This window comes from Trachinotus anak, unplaced genomic scaffold, assembly GCF_046630095.1.
Source record: "Trachinotus anak isolate AG129_WGS33_773 ecotype Australia unplaced genomic scaffold, CSIRO_AGI_Tana_v1 ptg000016l, whole genome shotgun sequence".
Classification (NCBI taxonomy): domain Eukaryota; kingdom Metazoa; phylum Chordata; class Actinopteri; order Carangiformes; family Carangidae; genus Trachinotus; species Trachinotus anak.
In genome coordinates this window covers 21,930,001-21,950,755 of record NW_027273867.1, presented here as the reverse complement: position 1 = coordinate 21,950,755, position 20,755 = coordinate 21,930,001, and the positions used below count along the sequence as shown (strand labels likewise).

General features: G+C 42.0%; 1 protein-coding gene across 2 annotated transcripts in view; it reads left to right on the top strand.

The window, feature by feature from the left end:
- Nucleotides 1-20,755, top strand: part of pou2f2a (POU class 2 homeobox 2a) — a 71,611-nt gene that overhangs the window by 36,847 nt on the left and 14,009 nt on the right. The window lies entirely within an intron of this gene.

Sequence of the window (20,755 nt, the reverse complement as noted above, 5' to 3'; positions counted from 1 at the left end):
TAAGATTTTGTGGCAATAATTTGTTCACGTTACAATAAACTGTAATGATTTACATTCACAAATCTAATGATGTGTTTTAAGCAGAGAGCACACAGTTCACTGTGGATACACTGCACATTCTCTGGCAGTGCAGTATCTTGCATGTCAAGATAAAACTCCTGCTTCCTATCAGGCAGAGAGACCGACAGGAAGACAGAAAGGCGCTCACCAAAGAGTGAACGTTTTGACGTTGAGTTGAAGCTGATATGACAGCTGCTACTATCACTGAACAAACTTGTAAATATAACACCAAAATGAAAGTTGAGAAATCATCTGTGGTAATCTGGAGCCAGTAAAATCCTCCAGCTCCCAGTCTCCAGAGGATGTTCATGTATGAAGTTTAATATCATGATAATTCAGTGCTTGTCGAAGTTGGTCTTGAACTTCCTGCGCGTTGTCACCCATCAAACCATCCCACAGGCCGCTGTCTCTTTCCCTCTATACACACAGACAGTGTTTCTGGAGACCCGGGGCTAGTGGTTACTATGGGGATAAGGGAGGAGAGAGAGTCGGAGTGAGTGAGGTAGAGAGAGGCAGGCCGTGGTTTTGAGGTGTAAAGCGTCATAAATAATGGAGGCTGCACCTCACATTGAAATGCAAAGGCTGGAGCTCGGGCCTGAGCAGGGGTAATGCTGGCTTTTTGAAATTTATTTTTCATAAGCGTGATCCCCCAGCCCCCCCAATCACACACACACACACACACACACACACACACACACACACACACACACACACACACACACACACACACACTGTTCCTTATATCCAAGGCAACTCTGAACCCCCCCAACCCCCCAGTCCCATATAAAAAACATACTTTAACATACGTTTGCATCCCAAATTTCATCATGTCTGCCAGACTAGATTGTATTTTATTGAATTCAGTCATTCATCAATCGCACGTCAGAAGCAATATCAAAGTGAGTCTAGTTACTGCAGCGTCCTCATATCAATATATCAAAATATTTCATCTTTTTCCTCAGCACAATGAAAATGCGATGCAGTAATAACGTATCTGCATAACGTTTATGTGGGGCAGGTATTAAAAAGCTGCGCTCCTTATTTAAAGTCTGAGTTGTTGGAATTAATTTTAGTTTCTGGTTTTATTTTTTGAGTTGAGGGTCATATTTCTACTACTTCACGCCTCAACTCTGTTTGTGTGAGATCAAGAGAGAAAGAAAGAGGATGGAGAACAGGTGTGCATTTATATATGTGTGTGTGTGTGTGTGTGTGTGTGTGTGCGAGAGAGAAAGAGAGAGCATGTACAGTGCTTTGTGTTACATTGTGTCCACAGTAACATGCCAACGTCAGCTGAAGAAAAAGAAGCCACACATTCAGCCAGAATGTGGATGAGACTCCTAACTATATATGACTGAGGCCACTCATATGTAGCCTGTGTGTGTGTGTGTGTCTGAAGAGAGAGAGTGAAGCAGGGAAGAGCGATATGACCACCACAGTGATTTTTCACACCAACATGCTGTTATCAGTTCCAGTCATGTTTTTAAAGGATTGTGACCGTTGGACCATGTAGATAGGGCTTTACACAAATGCAGCATCCCTGATTAGACATTACTGATGATGCATAACTGAAAGCTTTACTTCTTTTACTTTAGCTTTAACATCCTAATCACTGTAGTTTGTACATAACAACAGCTGGATGTGTTGCGCCAGCAATATTTGCATTGTGGGATTTTAAACCCATGCTGTACAAAAGTCATTCATCCAAATTTTGTCAAAGTGATGTAGGAAATATGATGTTGGAATTAAAAATGTTATCTCCTCTTTCGTTGTTGATACGGAGAAAAACAAAACACACTATAACTGTGTGTTGTCAGACTTCTGGTTCAAAATGCTGACTACTTATCACAACCTCCCTGGTTCTAGTCCCGTCGGACTTCTTTATTTGATGTCATCTCCTCTTTCTCTCCTTTTCCCCCATTTTCACCTCTCTACTGCACAATATTTGATATAGACCATAAATGTCCAAAAAAGCTTTTAAATAATAAATCATAACTCCAAGTTTTCCATTTCAAATCAGCAATATCTGAGATCTAAGATTAGACATCACCTTCATTGACTGATACACACTGTCCACAATATATATTTATACTTTACTTCGAAATTCTTTACTTTGTTTTTGACAGCACATAATACTGTTTTGGCCTGGAGGGGAATTTTTGCCCAAAACTAAAAAAATCCTGTGACATCCATAGACAGTTAAAGGTTTATTTGGCCATTCAATACCATTACAAATAAAACACCTAAAAGGCTACAGGACTTCTCTCAGTTATTAAAAACAACACTTCAATTAAAATATGGCAGGACTTAAATAAGAGGAGCCCCCAACAAAGGTCTTTAAATGTCATAGAGGTCACCGAATGCCTCTTTAAACCATAAAGCACACATGCAGTTGGAAACCATGTGCTTATTTCTCTGTGGGATCAAACATTTGATGAAACTAAACAGATGAGGCTGAGATGTTCAGTATGACAACATACTGAAGAATCTCACTGCAACTTACACTGATGAATCTGTGGGGTTTTTTTTTGACAAGCTTGGGAGCAAATGAATGTGTGCAAACAACAGTTTACACATGAAGTTGACACACACATCGTCAGAGCAGACGTAGAATAAATCAGTGCAAGCAACATAATGCATTTGTAAGACTGATGGAGTGATAACAAAAGTCTAAACTCACTGTTTGTGTAACTTGCAGTAAGAGCCTGTGAATCAGCTGGCTCTTAAAATATAATTTCAACCCCTTTATTCGCTTGTTTTTTTTTTTTTTTGTTTTGTTTTTTAAAGATATTTTTGGGGCATTTTGTGCCTTTATTGGACAGGACAGTAGAAAGTGACAGGAAAGGGGCAGAGAGAGGGGGAACGACCTGCAGGTAAGAGTCGGGTCGGTCGGGAGTCAAATCCGCAACTCGCCTGCTAAGAGCATCTGCGCTCATGTGGTACGCGCCCTGACCACTCGACTTTTGGGTCGCCCTATTTGCTTGTTTTTCACACACACACACACACACACACACACACACACACACACACACACACACACATATATATATATATGTATTTAAAAATAGGCAGCTCGGTGCATGAAAACTCTAACCAGCGTCATGTTTTCCACCTGTCTCTGTCTTGTCTCTCCACACCATCTGTGTTAAGAAGCTTTCAGAGAGGTGTAGGACTATTCTGTATAATCAACATAGCAATCAGCACCACTCTCCCCTGACACACACACACACACACACACACACACACACACAGATCGTTGAGGATAGCTGGCGTCAGGCCAGAGCATCAATAAAGCCAGTGTGAGTTTGAGAGCCATTTAAGGGCCATTTCGCCCCAGACCTACAATCCTCCATACTGCTCACTACAGCGCCTTCGTGACCATCAGGCTGACCCTGTGGAAGGAGAGATAGAGGATGAGAGAAGTGGAGAGAAGAGGGGAGAGGGGACAGAAGGGAGTGACAAACTGAGATGGAGAAATTGTGAATGAAAGTGGGAGAGTGAGAGAAAAGAAGAGACGATGGAGGAGAGATGGGGAAATTAAGAGAGAATATGAAAATAAAGGAGGGAGGGTCAGGGAAAGTGATTCTGAGGGAGGCCTAGAGACACAGAGACACTAGTTATGTTTGTTTATCTTTCAAGATAATTTTATTCAAACCTCTGAAAGGTTGCAAGAATAAAAAAACTAGATCTACACGTACAAACAGCATGGTTTCACTTCTAGTTCAAATGTCAAAAAAACAACAGATGGAAAAAAAAACTGAAATGGCAAAGAGTCACAGAAGTTAGCGATGGAGGTGATGCGTGTCATGGCAGAGCGTGTCCACCTGGGTGTCATGATGTAAACATGACACCCAGGTGGACTCAGACACAGAGCCACAGCCGATAAATACCAGTGACTACTGCAGAGCTATTTGACCCAGGAGTGAATGCTGAGCTACCCTTTCACACTGAAGACCAAAGCCAGATGTTAGTGGGTGTCAGTGGGGTAATTCGTCCAGTGTGAGTGGGCTTTTATGGAAACAGCCCTTAGGACTTGACCTGAAAGTAAAAACGTCAATGTTTTGGGTTTTGACCATAAAAAGTTAATGAACAATGAAACAATAAATAAGGCAGCGTCTTGTCTAGCCACAGCTTGAATGTGTAAATATTAGACCTGTTCATTGCTTATGAAGACTTCTGGATTTCAATAGTTAGAATAATTTTGTGGTGTATTGGCTAATGATCACACTGTGAAACCACAATGACATTCTATACATGAAAGTGAGAACCAGGACATTTCTGAGATGATGGATTGATAATTTCTGTATTTTCAGTTTTAGATTTGGTTCTAATTTCCACTTTTCTACACAGATAGTATGAGACAAGTGTTTAGGTGTCTCTTTGATCCAGATGTGGTTTCCTGGTACGCAAATGTACACACAACCCTAGATGTGGTTTCCAGTCACCAGTGAGCATCTGAGAATGATGTTACCCACATACAACCAAACACCTGTCCTTGTTCCATCCCTCTGCTCATCCATCTCCTCTCGTCCTTTTGTCTTCACACCCTCTCCTCTCCTCCAGCATCCCTCCATCCCGCTCTTTACCGAACCTCCTCGTCACGTTACTCCCTCCTTGAAGACGTCTATGAACACGTACACCGGATCTGTTTACTTATTGATCTCCTTACATTCTCCTTAAATGCTAAGTCATCAAATCCCCACCTGTCATTTTCATGAACACTTCTACTATCGGTTAAATTCATCGACCTCCTCCCCCACAGTGAGATTTCTTGCCAGTCATCTCTTCTTTACCGCCTCTCACTCCTCCCTCATCTAGTTTTAATTCATTTTCTCTTTTTATTCGCACGTAATGCTCCGTCTTTCCGCTCACTTTTTCATCTGTTGAGGCTCTCTTCAAGCCCTCACCATCTCATCTGTCTCCAACTATCCCTCTTTCCTCTGCCCTACATCCCTTTCTCCCTCCCTCCCTCCCTCCCTCTCTATTGATCCAGCCATAGTTTTCTGTCTTCCCTGTGCTGGCTGGCTGGCTTTAATCAATATAGATAATTGTCTGCTTTCTCTTCATGCCAAACACGCTGTGTTTTTTCTCAATGAATCCAGGTCTTTCCCCTACGCAACCCGCCTGCCCCTCCTTCCTTCCCTCCACACGGGAATCCCTCCATTAATGACGGGAGATAACCTGCTTTCCTTACCGATTTTTTTTACCTCCCCCCATCCGATCCCTCTCTCCCTGTCCCTCCCCCCTCTCGTTCCCTTGTTCATCGATTACCGTGAGATATCGCCCCGCGTGCCCCCGTCAACAAATGTAAACACACCAGGCCATGTGGCTCGCCTGTGAGTACAAACACACACTGATATACAAATTTTCAGATTTACAAGTGTACACTAAGTTAGACCAACACGGTCAGGTGGCCACCAGAGAGATCCTGATAGGACATTTTGACCCAACTTGGCCCTTTGGTTTGAGAATATGCGTCTTTACATATGTGGATCTGAAGCAGTACTACAAATATTACAGCGTTCAGAGGCCGACATAAACCTTCTTATTTCAATATAACACATTGCTTACCGCGTTCCACATTTTAATTAACTTATACAAAACTAATTAACAACAGAGGTACCAAAACAACAAAGCCAATGTTGTGAGGTGGGATTTGGTTTGTTGTTGTTACAGCAAATGAGCAGCTCCCTTCTCATGTAGATACTCTGTGAATCTGGACCATGGTACCTGCAGAGGAAGTTTCTCACTCTCACAGCACTGATCTCACTTCCAGTCATCTACAAGTCAAGTTGGATGTCAGTATCCTGTCCATTAATAATTCATCTCTCCATTTAATCATCAGGTATTGATGGTCGTAAAAATGACATTATATTGAGTCACATCACAAGTGTGGACATTTAGAGCAGAGCAACAAGAAAAAGCGTAAAATACCTTTATCTTTAAATTTAAGAGGGTTTGTTAAATACAACCACAAAGAGGAAAATATTTAGGGAGTGGGAAACTTACATTTGAATTTTTCTTTTTTTTTTAAGTTTAGTATTTTAGAGAAATAGATGTACAAAAACCACACCAAGTTGGGCACAGATTAAAGATTACAAACCCCTGATAACTTTATTAGCTGTGTAATTTTATTCTATTGAGACAGTGTGCGTAATTAGTTGGTATTTACTTTAATACATTTCTTGTCTGCTTTGATTTTACTGATTTGATTTGGTGTGAATATTGTATAACAAACAGTTAATGAGTTTATTAGGATCAAGCTGCAATAAATATAATGTTCAGTTTTTCTTGGAGCAGTTTTTAGAGGTGGTGATCCAACGTTATTGTCATTTTGGAGGATATCGTTCGTACTGCTATTGAATCATATTGCTTTAAATTAAGAACTGTTCTGGATATTTTGTCTACTCCATTTGAATTGTTGTGTTTACACTAATTTCCCATGCAACAAAAACAAAGCATGGATAGGAATTTGTAATAAATATATCACCCTAATTCAGTTCATGCCACACCTTTATTTATCACAGTGTCAGGTAAAAGAATTGCCTTGTTAAAAAATGAGCAGAAAACTGGTTTTAAAAAATGATACCAGCTCCTATAAGGATTAATGGCACCACACAGATAGATGATCATACTGCGTTTAAAAACACAAGTCAGAATCCAGGACCTGTGAAGACAATACACACGACTTTTTTTTTCTTTTTTTTTGTGTCCGTGTGGACATTAGTACACCAGACCTGCACATGAAGACAAACATCAGAAACGTACACAATTCAGGCGCTTACTAACAGCATGCGGTCCTGGCATCCACACAATTAGACTCTATAGGGGGGTATGGCAAGGCCACGCTGTAATTACATAGCTGTATATGAAGCTGAGTGGGATGGGGACGTGGGAAGCACAGGGTAGCATACACCATGTACCGCGCTGCATTGTGACCCTTGCTGCAGCATTGAAAACCTGGCTCACAATCGATAGTGTTTCATCGGAGTGAATAGAGAGGTGAGAACACTGAGATGTGTATATATATATTCTGTAGAAATTGGGGCATCAAGGTATGCAAGGTCACACTGTTGGTGAAGTGAAGAACAGCTGTACACATGATTAAACGCACACAGACACAGAGGTTTGAGGGGAAAGGCAGCAACGGACAAAAATGGACAGTTCGCGTCACATTTTAAAGTCCGAAGAAAACAAGGGACAGGAGAATTGGATGTTAACACAATAAGAGAATAATGTACAGAACACAACCAACATCCATACCACAACAACAACAACATATATGATCATTGTGAAGGCCAGTGTGTGCTATTGAGTTTTTGTGCATTTTATCCACAAAGAAAATTGTGGTCTCTGCAGGATTTTTCTTTTTTAACTCAGTTTTTTTTATATAAACATGTAAAAATCCTGGACAAATTTTAAAGAAGTTTAGCATAGAGGAGAAGAAGAAGCAGCACACACCTTCCTTATCTCACCTCTCCTCCTCGCTCTGCTTTGTAACTTTAGTCGACACTGACAGACTGACTCTAACCACAGCATTTCGGCCATTTTGAGCTTGTTGTGTATGAGCGTGTTTGTGTATGTGTGTGTTTATATGTGTGCTTGTGCACATTTTGTGTCTGTGTGTGAAAGTGTGCTGGTGCAGAGAGAATGGACCCTTATCCAATTTGTACTGGTCAGTAGTGTGAAATGGCGGTAGGTCAGTCAGCCAGGCAGCGTGTGTGTCTGTTTGTCTGTGTATATATGTGTGTGTGTCAATGTGTGTGTGTTCAGCAGAGAGTGGTCTTAGTTGCACATAACACTGATGGTCCAGCATGTGCCAGCATGCTTTCATCTACAGTGAATAAAGAGCAATGGGTGCAAACACACACATTCACACATTCACACACACTCGCGCACACACAGAAAAAAGACATGATTATAGTACAAACAATAAAGGCACATAGTGTAAGGCATAATATTATTGTGAAAAATATAATGGCGTCATGCTGGCATCCCTGTTGTGAGTTACAGGCTAAATGCATGTACACACACACACACACACACACACGCGCACACACACACACACACACACCCACACATCCCAGCCATGAAAAAAATACACTTTTCCATTAAATTGGTTGTTATTATGTAGTCTACCCCCTATGGATCTGATCCATACAATGACACACACACACATACATACACACACACCTATTCTCTCTATGGTTGTTACAATTATCTCTGCTGTGGAAGGCTGTAATTGTGTGTGCGTATGTTTGTGTCTGTGTGTGTAATGGACGTTTGTTACCTTAACCTCACTGATGTGATTATTTTCGGTCTCTTTTTATTTTTTTTTAAATCTCATCAGTTTTTTCAGGTGTTTCAAGAATCATCAAAGCAGCTTCACAGAATCTGAAACAGCGTCTGTAACAAGCTTTTGATTGTAAAATTTTTTTTGTGTGTGAAAAATATTTTTATAAAAAATGTTTTATTTCAAAATCACTTGAATGAAACAACCTTGATATACAGCACATTGAGATTTTATCATGGTTTTTTTGGGAGGGGGTTTTGTTCTGTTTTTTTTTTTTTTTTTTACCAAGGAATTCACTAACTGACATTTGCACATATAAAATTTCCTTTAAAAAGGAAACAAAGTGAAGCAGAACATTTCACAGACACATTTCTGAATCATCGTAATGCTGAAGAAAACCGCTCCTGATCAAACCTGTGGTCAAACAGCGGGGCAGCAGGTGATTTGCAGTGTCTGTAAAAGGTTACCCGGTGCACATACAGACTCATATAACACACATAAAAAATACACGCACACTCGCTTGATGACTCACAGTGGCTTAGCAGCACCACAGTCATTGTCTACATCTGTAATTGTGTGTGTTTCTGTATGTATGTATGTATGTGTGTGTGTGTGTGTGTGTGTGTGTGTGTGTGTGTGTGTGTGTGTGTCCATGTGTCATTTGGTGAGTGAACATAAGTGGGTCTGGGGCGGTCTGTTGATGGAAGGAGTGTAAAAATAGAGAGATAACAGCCACTCTGGAGCGAAAGAGTTGAGGAGGAGGGGGGGGTCAGAGCAGGGTGGCCTTGAGCACCCATTCTTCCCTCCAGCCGTCCATTCGTCGATCTCTCTCTCTATCCGTCTCTCTCTCTCCATGGCTGGCTCGCCGATTCGTTCAGCCCACCTCAACAAAATGGAGTTTGTTAAGTGGAAGGCAGCGACGGCGGCCGGGAGGTTACAGATTCACGCTGGTGACCGGAAAGTTGTGAGGCTTGAAACCAGGATCATCTGGAAAATCCTTACACGAAAACATTTGTTTTGTTTTATTTTTTTAGTAATCTACGTTGATTGTGCTGTTTGCACGTGGTCACTATAGTCACAGATCATCCCCGTCAGTCGGAGGTGGCCATTTCATCCATGTGCATTATGAAGTCAACATATACTGAGCAAGATAATTCAACTAATATGCTCTTTGTTTCTCTCTGTGTCTCTACATCCTTTTATATCTATCACTCAGAAAAAAAATGTAATTTCCTTTGTGCTCGTGTCACTCGATGCACCTGCAGCCTCGTGGCACTTGTGTCCAGTGGAACGAGGTCCTTATCGTGAAAGGCTTCTCCCTGATCTGCTGCTGTGGGTCGGACTTTACCACGTTTTTCCTCTGCACAAAAGCATCTGCCAAGCAAATACTCTTCAATTTCATGAAACTTTTTATTTTATTATTATTTCATTGAGTCCAAGTTGAGTCTTTATATGTGACACTTGCTGTCAGTCACATAGAAAGAAGTGGGAGTCAGAAAATAAATGAAAGTACATTTTAAAAAAGAATTCATGTATGGGGCCTCGTGGCTTAGACCTCAACATCTCTGTTTCGATCTTTGTCGCCTGTTTTTCTCACTCATTTTCTGTCATCTCTCTTTACCATCACTAAAAAAATTGTCACATCCATTTCTACATCTTTATATTTTTGAGCATATTTGTTATGGAGCACAGCTTATATTTTCCTGCCATGTTTCCATTTTATTGAATGACTGAATGATGGAAAGAAAATGAACCTCATTCTGCATCCTTTACTAAATTCATGAGTGGAAAGTTCACTAGATTTTTAAATAATATTTGGAAAAATCAGAAATTCATCATGACAATGTGATGGCCCAAACTCAAACACTATGGTTGCAGCTACAAATGTGTGTAACTGTATATACAGGGATAAAAGAGGTCCCCATGTTTCCTCACTGACCCTCTGCCCCAAGGAATGCTGGGACTGGGCCCTGGGTGCACAGCGAGGGGGCTCAGGAGGGCAAGTCATACCACTAACCTTCCCCTTCTGGACCCCCTCTCATCCCTGACTCCATCCCATCCCTCCGTCCCTCGGGGTGATTTCAGAACCTGCATCCCCATCCCATCTTATCCTTAAATTTGGAATCTGCCCGGAGCGTCCTTATCCCTGCCTGCTGGAACTGAGGACAGTCACGCTTCCAGATTAGGGATTTCTGATGCAACTCTGGTCAGGACAGCAGCTCAGCCCTGCAGCCTCGGATTGTGTTTTGGCAATGTGTGTGTGTGTGTGTGTTAGTGTGTGTGTGAGTTTGTGTACATATAAGCGTATGTGAGTGTTGCTGCTCTTGGCGAATGCATTTCACCTCTGCTTGTGTGTGTTTGGGTGGAAAGTCTTTTGCAAGAGAGATCATGTTTTCATTCACTCTCATTTAAAGTCTGTTCTCGCTGGTGTGAGGCTCTCTGTGTTCAGCTGCGTTGATGTTGCACGCAGGTAAATAAAAGCCGCTGCGCTTCGTCTCTTCATCTCTCAAAACAAGAGAAGGAGCCCGCAATTTTGAAAGTGAAAGAAAAAAAGAAGGAGAGAGGAGGGAAGGGTGTGTTTGGCGGGTGGGGCGAGGCGGGGGCTGTAGGCAGGAGTCATCGGCCTCTGCGAAAGGGCCTCCAGTGTGCGTGGGTCTGGCTACCCCCTCTGCGGGGCCCCGATCGATACAAACTCAGAGCAATAAAGCTTTCCCCCTGTCATCCCCGCAGAATACAAAGCAGAGCGGGGAAGGGAAGGGGGGAGGGAGGGTGAGGAGGGAGGGGAGCTGTTCCGCTAGCCACACCAATTTCCTAACCCCCCCTTTTCACCTCCCTCTTCTTCTTTTTCTCTCCCCCATTTCCAACCCTAACCACAAACCACCTCACCCTCCACCTTTCCTTTAACTCCCAGTATCCCCACTTCCTCCTTCTCTTCTCCTCCTTCATCCTTTCCTTCTCCATCCTTAGCCGCCTGTATTTTATAATTAATGCTGTTTGAATAAATATGCTTAATAATTCATCGTTGTTATTTAAGGAGAGATTGATGGATTGACTGAGAGAAAGTGTAAGAGAGAAACAGAGCAAAGATCAGATCTGGGGAAAGGTGGGGAAAGGACGGAGAGAGGAAACAAATGCAGCATTGTATGATGATAGAGAGAGAGAGGGGTTTAAATAGAGGGGGGTAGGTGCTGGTAACAGAGAATGGGGATGGGGTGACGGCCGTAGATGAAGGGGGGGAAGGGTGTAGAGGTATTACACTGAGCGAGAGATGGATGTGTCGATGGAAAGGAGCTCCGTGCAAGGGAGGTGGGGAGAATAAGGAAGAGATGGAGGTTGGGCGGGGGGGATATTTAACGGGACAGGAAAGGAGAGGACAGGAAGGGGTAAAGAGGTCAAATAAGCGCTCTGTTTAATTGGGAGCCAATTTAAGTCGGGTCCAATCGATAAACCTGTAAACCTAACCATCTAACGGCTCGCAGCACCCACCATAGATCACCGGGCGTCCATGGCTGGAGGAGAGGACGGCGGGCTGGTTTCATTCAGTCATTCATTTGTTTGCACTTGTAGAGCGGGGTAATCAAATTTGGCATTTTGTTTTACCTGTTGAGAAGGAGTCAATATCAGATCCAGAGTCAGAATTAGAGGCGTTATTTCATCACAACGACAAAAACAAGGAGGGTTTCTGTGGTTGTGGAGGCTTTCTTTTTTTTTTTCAGACAGAGTACTGGGATTTTCACCCTGAATCCAAATAGTCTGAACATAAATATCCCTGCAGTCACATGACAAGCTCATAACTCCAAATTGAAGGATAATATGATCTTCTATGGGTGGAGAAAATTCTGCTATCCCCGGACTTATGAGATCCTTTCAGCCCCCATCGGATAAATGGTGGTGGTCAAGCTGAAAAGGAGGCTGCAGGATTTTGACTCAGAATCAGTACTGAAACATCTGTACCACAAATAGGAACAAAAACCAGTTCATCCAGAGTCTCTGTGTCTCTCTTTTTTTTTTTCACCTCAAAGAAAATTTTCCAGAGTAGATGTATTGAGAGAAAAATGCAGCAAAACATTTTAATCAATATCAAAGTTATTAAAGTATTTAGTAAGAATTTTCAGATTTAGTGTCTCTGTTGATAACACAATACACTTTCCCTGCATTTTTAGTTGATTTTAGGAGGAATTATTATTATGTTTTTTTATTCTGTTATGAATTGCTACCAGAGCACACGTCCAACATACAGCCATGATACATTCAGGTTAGTCCAGACATGAAACTAGAATTTCCCGATGCACAGTGGCCGTGTCTCGGAGGCTTTTATCAGACCTTTTTTCTTTTCTTTTTCAAACCTCCATCTCATTTTTTGGTCATCTTTCTGTCCACCCCATCAGTTCATTTTGTCATTGACTCTGCTTCACACAATCTGCCCCCTCCCTCCTCATCCAATCACTCACACACACACACACACACACACACACACACCATCAAGGCGAGGCTGTGTGTCTTTGTTAGTCCAATTGTCACTATCTTTTCCTTCCTGCTATTTCCTGTGAGGATGCTCTGTCACACCACAGTTCACTCTGCTCCATACATGTCCATTTTATTTCTTTTTTCACTTCATTCTTTGTCTGTTTTTCACTCAGTTTGTCTTCAGTTTTCCTCCCTCATTGCCATTATCAACCATGTTCAAAATTTGTGGTTGCTTGTTTCTTTCTTATTTTTTTAAATTTCTTATTTTTTAAAATCTTTGCTCATTTATTTCCTTCCTGGTTCTGCTCTGTTCCTCACTAACTGTCCCAGCATCCCTCCACTCATCCATTCACTCACTCCAGCTCTTTCTATCCACACTTCCACACTTGCCATTTTTTTCGTCTCTTTTTGGGGGGGGGGGGCTTTTTTCCCCCCTCTGATTTTCTTTTTCAGCACACCTCGTTATTTTTTCCACAGTCAGCCATTATCCCCACATTTCTAAATTTTTGTTGCCTGTTTGTCATTTTATTTTTCATCTTCTTTTCTCATTTGTTTTTGCTTCCTCCTTTAATGTATCATCCCTACTGTCCCATCGCCTTGCTCTTGCGTTCTCTCCATCATTCCCCACGGTCTCTTTTACTTCCCTTGTTTCCTCTCTTTGAAACCATCTCTGTCATGTCTCTCAACCTCCTCTGTTATCCCCCAAAATTCCCCAAATTTTCAGCATCTGCTCGTTGTCTTCATCTTTCTTGCTCATTTGTTTCCGTCTCAGGGATTCTGGAAAAGGAAGTAACACACAGTGGCCATTTCCTCCTTCCCCTTGTCCTCCCTCCATTTATTTCTCTGTTTCCATCCCTCCATCCCTGTATTGTGCTCCTTGGGGAGGGCAGTAATAATGGTGGAGAGAAGGAGAGAGGGAGGGCGGTGCGATTATTGTCTTGTCGGGAGTCAGAGGAATCGATCGGCACAGAAATATGTGGTGCGAGAAAGAGGTACTGTATCGGATATAATAAACACTCTAGAGACATATTTGGAAGGCGTTCGCCTTTGTGCACGTTCACGTATGCTCGTGAACACACATGCGTGCATACACACACATGCACTCATGTAATCACTCTCTGTCTCTGACTCACATACACGTACAAGGTACATGGATGCAGTACTTTTCCACTTGTGCATAAACTCAGAAACACTGGCCTACATGAATCACAGAAGAATCATTGTCTACAGACGTTACTCATTCACTCTCAAGAGGCAGTTACAATACAGCCTCCTCAGTATAAAGATACATAAACCATTCACTTATGAAAAGCATCATCTCTGTAGTAAGAGTATTATGTTTCAGAGTAGTGTTGGTAAAACCTGAGTGGTCAAACTGAAATGCACAAGGCCTTTTTTTAAATCAGGAAGTGGTTGGTATTATTTCGAAAAACTGAATTTAGTTCATCTTTTGTGTTGACATAAAACTGTAGCCATGAAACACATTCTTGATGCCCTGTTGAAACTGAAATATCCTTACTCATCTTAGTATTTTAGCTCTGCCTGCAGTAAAACTGAAACACATGGTCATCGTTAATTCATGTGAAATGTGAATTTATTCTGGCTTCACCTTTTTCTTATCAGATAACTATGATCTGACTATCAAAAAAAAAAAAAATATCCAGAATAATCCTTTAATACTGGTTGTTAAAGTGTAAACATGAGCGGACACATTAGCATGCAGCACTTTGTTTGCCTCACACCGAAGCCTCAGCTACAGGCAGGGAAACATGTTTATTCTTAATGATTAACACTCACACAGGTACACACACAAACATGTGAGCAGCAGACATGCTCACACATACACTTGTGCACACATGTGGATACACACACACACACACACACACACACAGTGATCTTTCATTGCTGTTGCCTGGCAACGGGTCTGTGTGTCCTGTGCTAGCAGAGCGCTGTCCAGTGGTGCCATGACCGCTGCTGCTGACCACTACTGAAGGAGAGAGGGAGGAAGGTATAGCGAGAGGGAGGGAGGAAGAGATGTGGAGGGGATGGAGGGACGGAGTGAGAGAGAGAGAGATAAAGACACAGAGGAAGAGAGGGAGACAAATAAGAGTTTTAGTTCCACAAACATTACTCTGAGATGGAAATCATCTATTCTTGGTAGTTTTGTAATGGCAGAACCTGCAAAATAGTAGCATCAGATGAAGACGCAGACTCTCAGCAACATAGTCTGAAAAACTACTTAAAATAAGAGCAATTTCTGACATAGTTACAGAAATTGTGAAAGTGAAATTGTCGACAAAGACTGATGTGAAAATGATCAGTTTAATTCAATCTGCAGCTTTAAGAGAGAATAGTTTGGGTACATATTGACACACTCAATATTCTTCCATATCTGACAGTAACATGAAGACGTTTTATCAGCACATTTAAACATTTACATTATAAAAGCTGAGGAATTGGTTAAATAAGTTACTGAAAATGAAAACGTGTCTCAGTTTGTGATAAATGATAAGAACTTGTTATTTCATGAAAGTTCATTTGCTCTTGACACAGCCGCTCTCACAAGGGTGTATTGTCAAGCTAGTTAACCAGTCCGCTGAAACTTCAACATCACATTAACGGCGTTCAAGTTTGGCAGAAAGTTCACCAAATAAAAATTATTTCTGCCAATGTGTTTTCCACAGCAGCTCAGCACATATTTGAATAAAACTCAGATTTATGAAAGAGAGATAGAAAATGAAGCCAAGGGCAGAGAGAGAGATTAAAAGAATCTGAGGTCAGAGAGGGAAGAGGGAGACAAGGTGTTAGAGATTAAATTTGACAGAGAGAGAGAGAGGTGAGGATGGAGGAATTAAGGGGGGAAACAGGTAGATAGCTGAGAGAGAAGTTGGAGTGAGATGGCCATATTATAGCTAAGGGAGAAGAGGAAGAGAGGAAATGGGAGAGATCAGAATAAATCAAGGAGGGACCGAGTAGAGGACAAAGAGAGGTGGGAGGTGAGGGACAATGTGAAGGAGGAGGGATACTAATAGGAAGTCTGAAGCTGCAGCTCAGGTTCTGTTACACCACATGTCAAGTCGGGATGTAAAGGCAACTAGCCCGCTGCAGCTAACTCATTAGCTTTCCCTGTCAGCACCACAAACATAATCAGTTCCTTCAATTTTTCAATGTTTTCGGAGCCAAATATGTTCAGCAATAACCCAAAAACACTTGGTTTATATTGGAAAGTGACGAGTGAATCAGTGTGCGTCCCAGCAGTGTGTTTCTCTGCTGCCGGACTTATTAAACCAGGGTCGGACTTGAAATGGATCATTTTTCAGTCGGGGTGAAGGCGTAGGCAGCGAAGAGCAGCTACTGGAGCTCTTCAACTGAAGGAAAAATCTCCAGGACTCAAATTAGGAGCAGCAGTCTTATTTTCAGATTGAGGATGTTGTGAATTCAGTCAGGCACATAAATATCCAACAACATGTGAACCCTGTTAACAGCAGCCATTACAGGAGAATATGAAATAGAATATGGTCAGCAGGGTGATATAATTTGCAGTTTTAATTTCTCATTTTCAGGTATGGTAACATAGGTATTTAATGCTGGTATAGTCTACAGCCTATAGGAAGCCGCTTCTCTGCTCATCTGAAGCAGAAATATTCTCATTAAATGCAAACAAATACATCCAGAGCTGCGACCTTTGTTTTCAGCTGGTGTGATGATCATTAAATCGAGACATGTCACACGTTGTCCTCTTCTCAGAAGTTGGATTTTAACCAGCAGAGACAGAGATGTGGTGCACTTGCTGCTCAGTATATGATAAGTTTATATTTAAATTCAGCATGTTTGGTCTTTTGCTAGAAAAGTCGATTTAATGCAAAAGGAAGACTTCAAAGACTGACGGTGACTTTCATCGTGATCTTTTGATCTTTATATTTTATTTTAGCCATGAGCATTAAATCTGAAATTGCCTGTTAATGATATTCACAGGTCCGTGCCATATTTAAACGCTAAACACCAAAGAATTCACCAAGAGTTGCTCTTTTTTATTCTAATGCTGATATATCTGAACTTTCTCAGAAATCCTGCCATGTTTGTGTAGATAAAAGTTGTTGTTGAAGTTTTATAGTCATTAAAATACTATTAACTGTTCTCTCCATAGTCACAGCAGTTTATTGCCTCATCAAAGAGATTAAAACCCACCAGCTTTGGTGTCTGCAACGTCACAAATTCAGATTCTCCCTCAGTCTGTCCTGTTCCTCCTCACTGTGTAATATCTAGCATGATTAGATCTGCAATGATTAGTCAATTAAAAAATTAATCAGCATCTTTTTGATAATAACTGATCAATTATTTTAGCCATTTTTCAAACAAAAATGCTAAATATCCAGTCTCAGCTTCTGAAATTTGAGGATTTGCTGCTTTTCTTTGAACATCTTTAGATTTTTGACTGTTGGCCGGATAAAACAAGCAAACTGAAAACATAATTGGCTTTTTTTTTATTAACTAAATGAATAATTGAGAAAAAAAGCCACAGATAAATTGATAATGCATATGATCATTAGTTACTTCCCTAAACATGATGCAGTACGTTAGAAAATAAGCTTGTAATTGTAATAACTGACCAGTTTTTATTGATAACCATCTAACTGCAGCTTTTACCCCGATTACTTTTCCTGTTTCAAAGCTAATTTTAAACATCTCCTCATTGCAGCAGTTGCAGATTTGCTCGTTGACACAGTGTGTGTTTGTTTGGTGGTGAATGTGACAGGGGGCAGGTGGAACAGGCAGGCGGCAGGCAGCTTGTTTGTGTGTGTGTGTGTGTGTGTGTGTGTGTGTCTGTGAGGCGCGAGGTGGCCGAGACCATGTGCCTGACCTCTGACATCCACACGCCAAACAGCGCTGGCAACCCCCCCTCAAACTTACACACACACACACACAAACCCACGCGCCGTCTGTCACTGGCCCCTGACAGGCGTGACCGAGGCGGGGTGGGTGGGCAAAAAGGAGGGAGAATGGAGGGGAGGGGGTGAGTTTAGGACCCCTCCAGCCATTCTATCCCCCTGCCTCCCCCTCTCTCTCACTCATTCCCCCTTTTCTAATTCCCTGACAGTGACCCTGCACCCCCACCCCTCTTCCCTAACACACACACACCAAACACACACAGCCGGGCTGGCCACGTCAACCCCAGAAGACAGATACATCATCTGCCCAGTGGCCTCTCTCCCTCTCTTTCCCTCTCTCTCCCTCTCTCTATGCTATTAGCACTGATAGGATGAGTAAAGGGGGGGGGGGGGGGGGGGGGGCTGCCTTAGAGTCAAGCGGCTGCTGTCGAACTGCCCCAGGGTGGAAGAGTGTGTTGGGACGGTGGTCACTGTAACCTGAAGAGACATTTTACGCTGAAATCTAGAGATGGTCCGAACCTAAAGACCTGTGGTGTTCTGTGTGGTGCTCGGTAACGAGAAGTGCACGTGCAGAGAGGAGTGTGTGTAATGTTTCAGAAAAAAATCACCTGATCAGGGAAAATAAAATCTAATGTCATCTGGACATCTGTGACATTTGTGGTTTGGTGTGTTTGATTTGTTAGCATATATGAGGTGGCTGGGATGGATGGGGGGTGGGGGTTAAAAGGCCCCATGGCCAGAGGGGTTAGGGGCAGTTGAGGTGTTATGGGGAGAGGAGGGGGGGTGGAATGATAAAATGATTTCATGGGGTCCCTCTCTTCATATGCTGAGAGGATGAAGGAGCCTGGAATAATAACGTACGTGTGTGTGTGTGTGTGTGTGTGTGTGTGTGTGTGTGTGTGTGTGTGTGTGTGTGTGTCACATTGAACCCAGCGTTTGAGCATATAAGTAAATTTTTTTTTAATTGTGTTTTTCTGAGGTTGGTTTGTTTGTTTGTTTGTTGTGGTCGTGTTTATAACAGCTTTACTTGAGTTGGTGATAGTAACAATACTAACAGGCGTAGTAGTCGGTCGTAGTAGTGTCAACGCTACTTCAGTACTTGTGGTAGAGGCTGCAGTAGTAGTGACAGTAGCAGCAGCAGTACTGGTGACTGTAGCTGTAATGTTGGTGTGAGTAGTACCAGTATCACCAGTGGCTGCAGTAGTAATTATAGAAATATGTAAGAAAACACTTAGTATTTTAGCTGAATGTTGCAACAAACATTAGTTTATAACCTCAGTAAAATTACACACATAGTAAGTCTGGTTATCAGTGTTGAGACGTGTATTAAATACAGCTTAGTTAGTTCAGTGTATGTTAATTAGTTAATACCTGGAGTTAATAACCAAGGAGACTTGGATGAAGTTAATGTCACTTCAAATCCCTCGTTGATGGATATCACATCTGGGAAGTTTGTGTTTCCACTCCAGGTTTAGTTTTGATTTATATGATTCATCAGAGATCTTTTGTCCAAATGTACCTTTGACAGCAGACGTTTAGACTGTCTCTTCTTACCTCTGAATTATTACTATTTAACCTGAACCAACCAAAGATCATTTTTCAGGTCCTCCTTCACCCAAACACAGTCCTACTCAGTATTTCCAGGCAGGTGCTGCCACCAACTGGTTACAACACACAACTGCACACCCTCTACTGAGAGCGTTCGTTCAGGCTGAGAACAATAAACATAAATCCTTTAATTTCATTAATCTAGAAAGATTTTCAGTCTTGCATTTTGACCCCAGTGAACAACAAAAGACAATGAGACTTGATGAGAAGGTCCCATATTTACATGATAGTCTTCAATGGATAACAAATCAAATTACTGAATGAGAGATCACTGGATGCCAACAGCTACGTTAAACTCATATTGATGAACAGCTGTTCTTAAGTCCTTCTAATTTCTAATTGTGGAGGATAATTACCATGTAGTTGAGGTTTCTCGCTGCTTTCATTCTACCTTTTTCTATTTTTTTTTATCTTACCCTGTTTTGCTCTAGCTCTCTCATTTTCTCTCTCTTTCTCCTACTCGTTCATGCCCACCTACTTCCTGCCTTCCTTCCTTCCCTCCCTCCTCACCACCTCTTCTCATCACACTTTGAACTTGTCTCTGACCCTGATGATGAGATTACCACTCACACACACACGCACACACACACACAAACACTCATTCACTCACTCACACTGGGCTTATATATAATTTCCAACAAGTCTGTCTCTTCTTTTGTTTTCAAGTGTTCATTCTTTCCTTGTCGTACATGCTCTACAAGATATCATACAGGAAATGTGGACTCTCCGTCTGTGTGTGTGTGTGTGTGTGTGTGTGTGTGTGTGTGTGTGTGTGTGTAAAGGAGGCAGTGAGGCAGCAGGACAGAAGCTGTAGTTATAATTATAGCAAGGAGTAGCAGGGTAGAAGATGTTGGCTCTAGTTTTGGTGGGTGTACTTTGATTATTTTCCTTCTTCAGCTCCTGTCAGACACATGAACCTCATGTCAAAGAGAAAACGTTCTTACTGTGTCTTTATCGACATGTCTCCTTTCTGCTTGAGCCGCTGCTGTAGATGAACTGTTTATTGTTGAAGTCCTGGGCCGGAGAGAAAAGATTTATAAAAGCACAAGACAGACAGATCTTAAGAGCATAGAGCAGGGGGTGAAGAGGGGTTTTATCCAAGATGGCGGCAGCGGCGGTGGTGCTGAGTAATGTGTGGTGCTCAGGTAAGCACTTCCTCTGGCGTCGTTCTTCCTGAACCAATTACTCCTGAAATCCCAGAAGTCACCACAAACAGGAGGATCAGCGAGGGTAGTTAGGATGATATCTACCACGAAAAGCTGATTCTCGCCCGCAGTGCCGCCTCCCGGGTCTATAAAGTTTACATCTAAAGAACCAAATTAGAGAACGATATCATCAGTTTTGTTGCTCAAGTGTAAAGTTTTTGCTCAGCAGACTTTTCCTCTTGTGTGTTTGCAGGTCATGTTTAATGGAAACAGGATGAAATTATCCACAGGAGTCG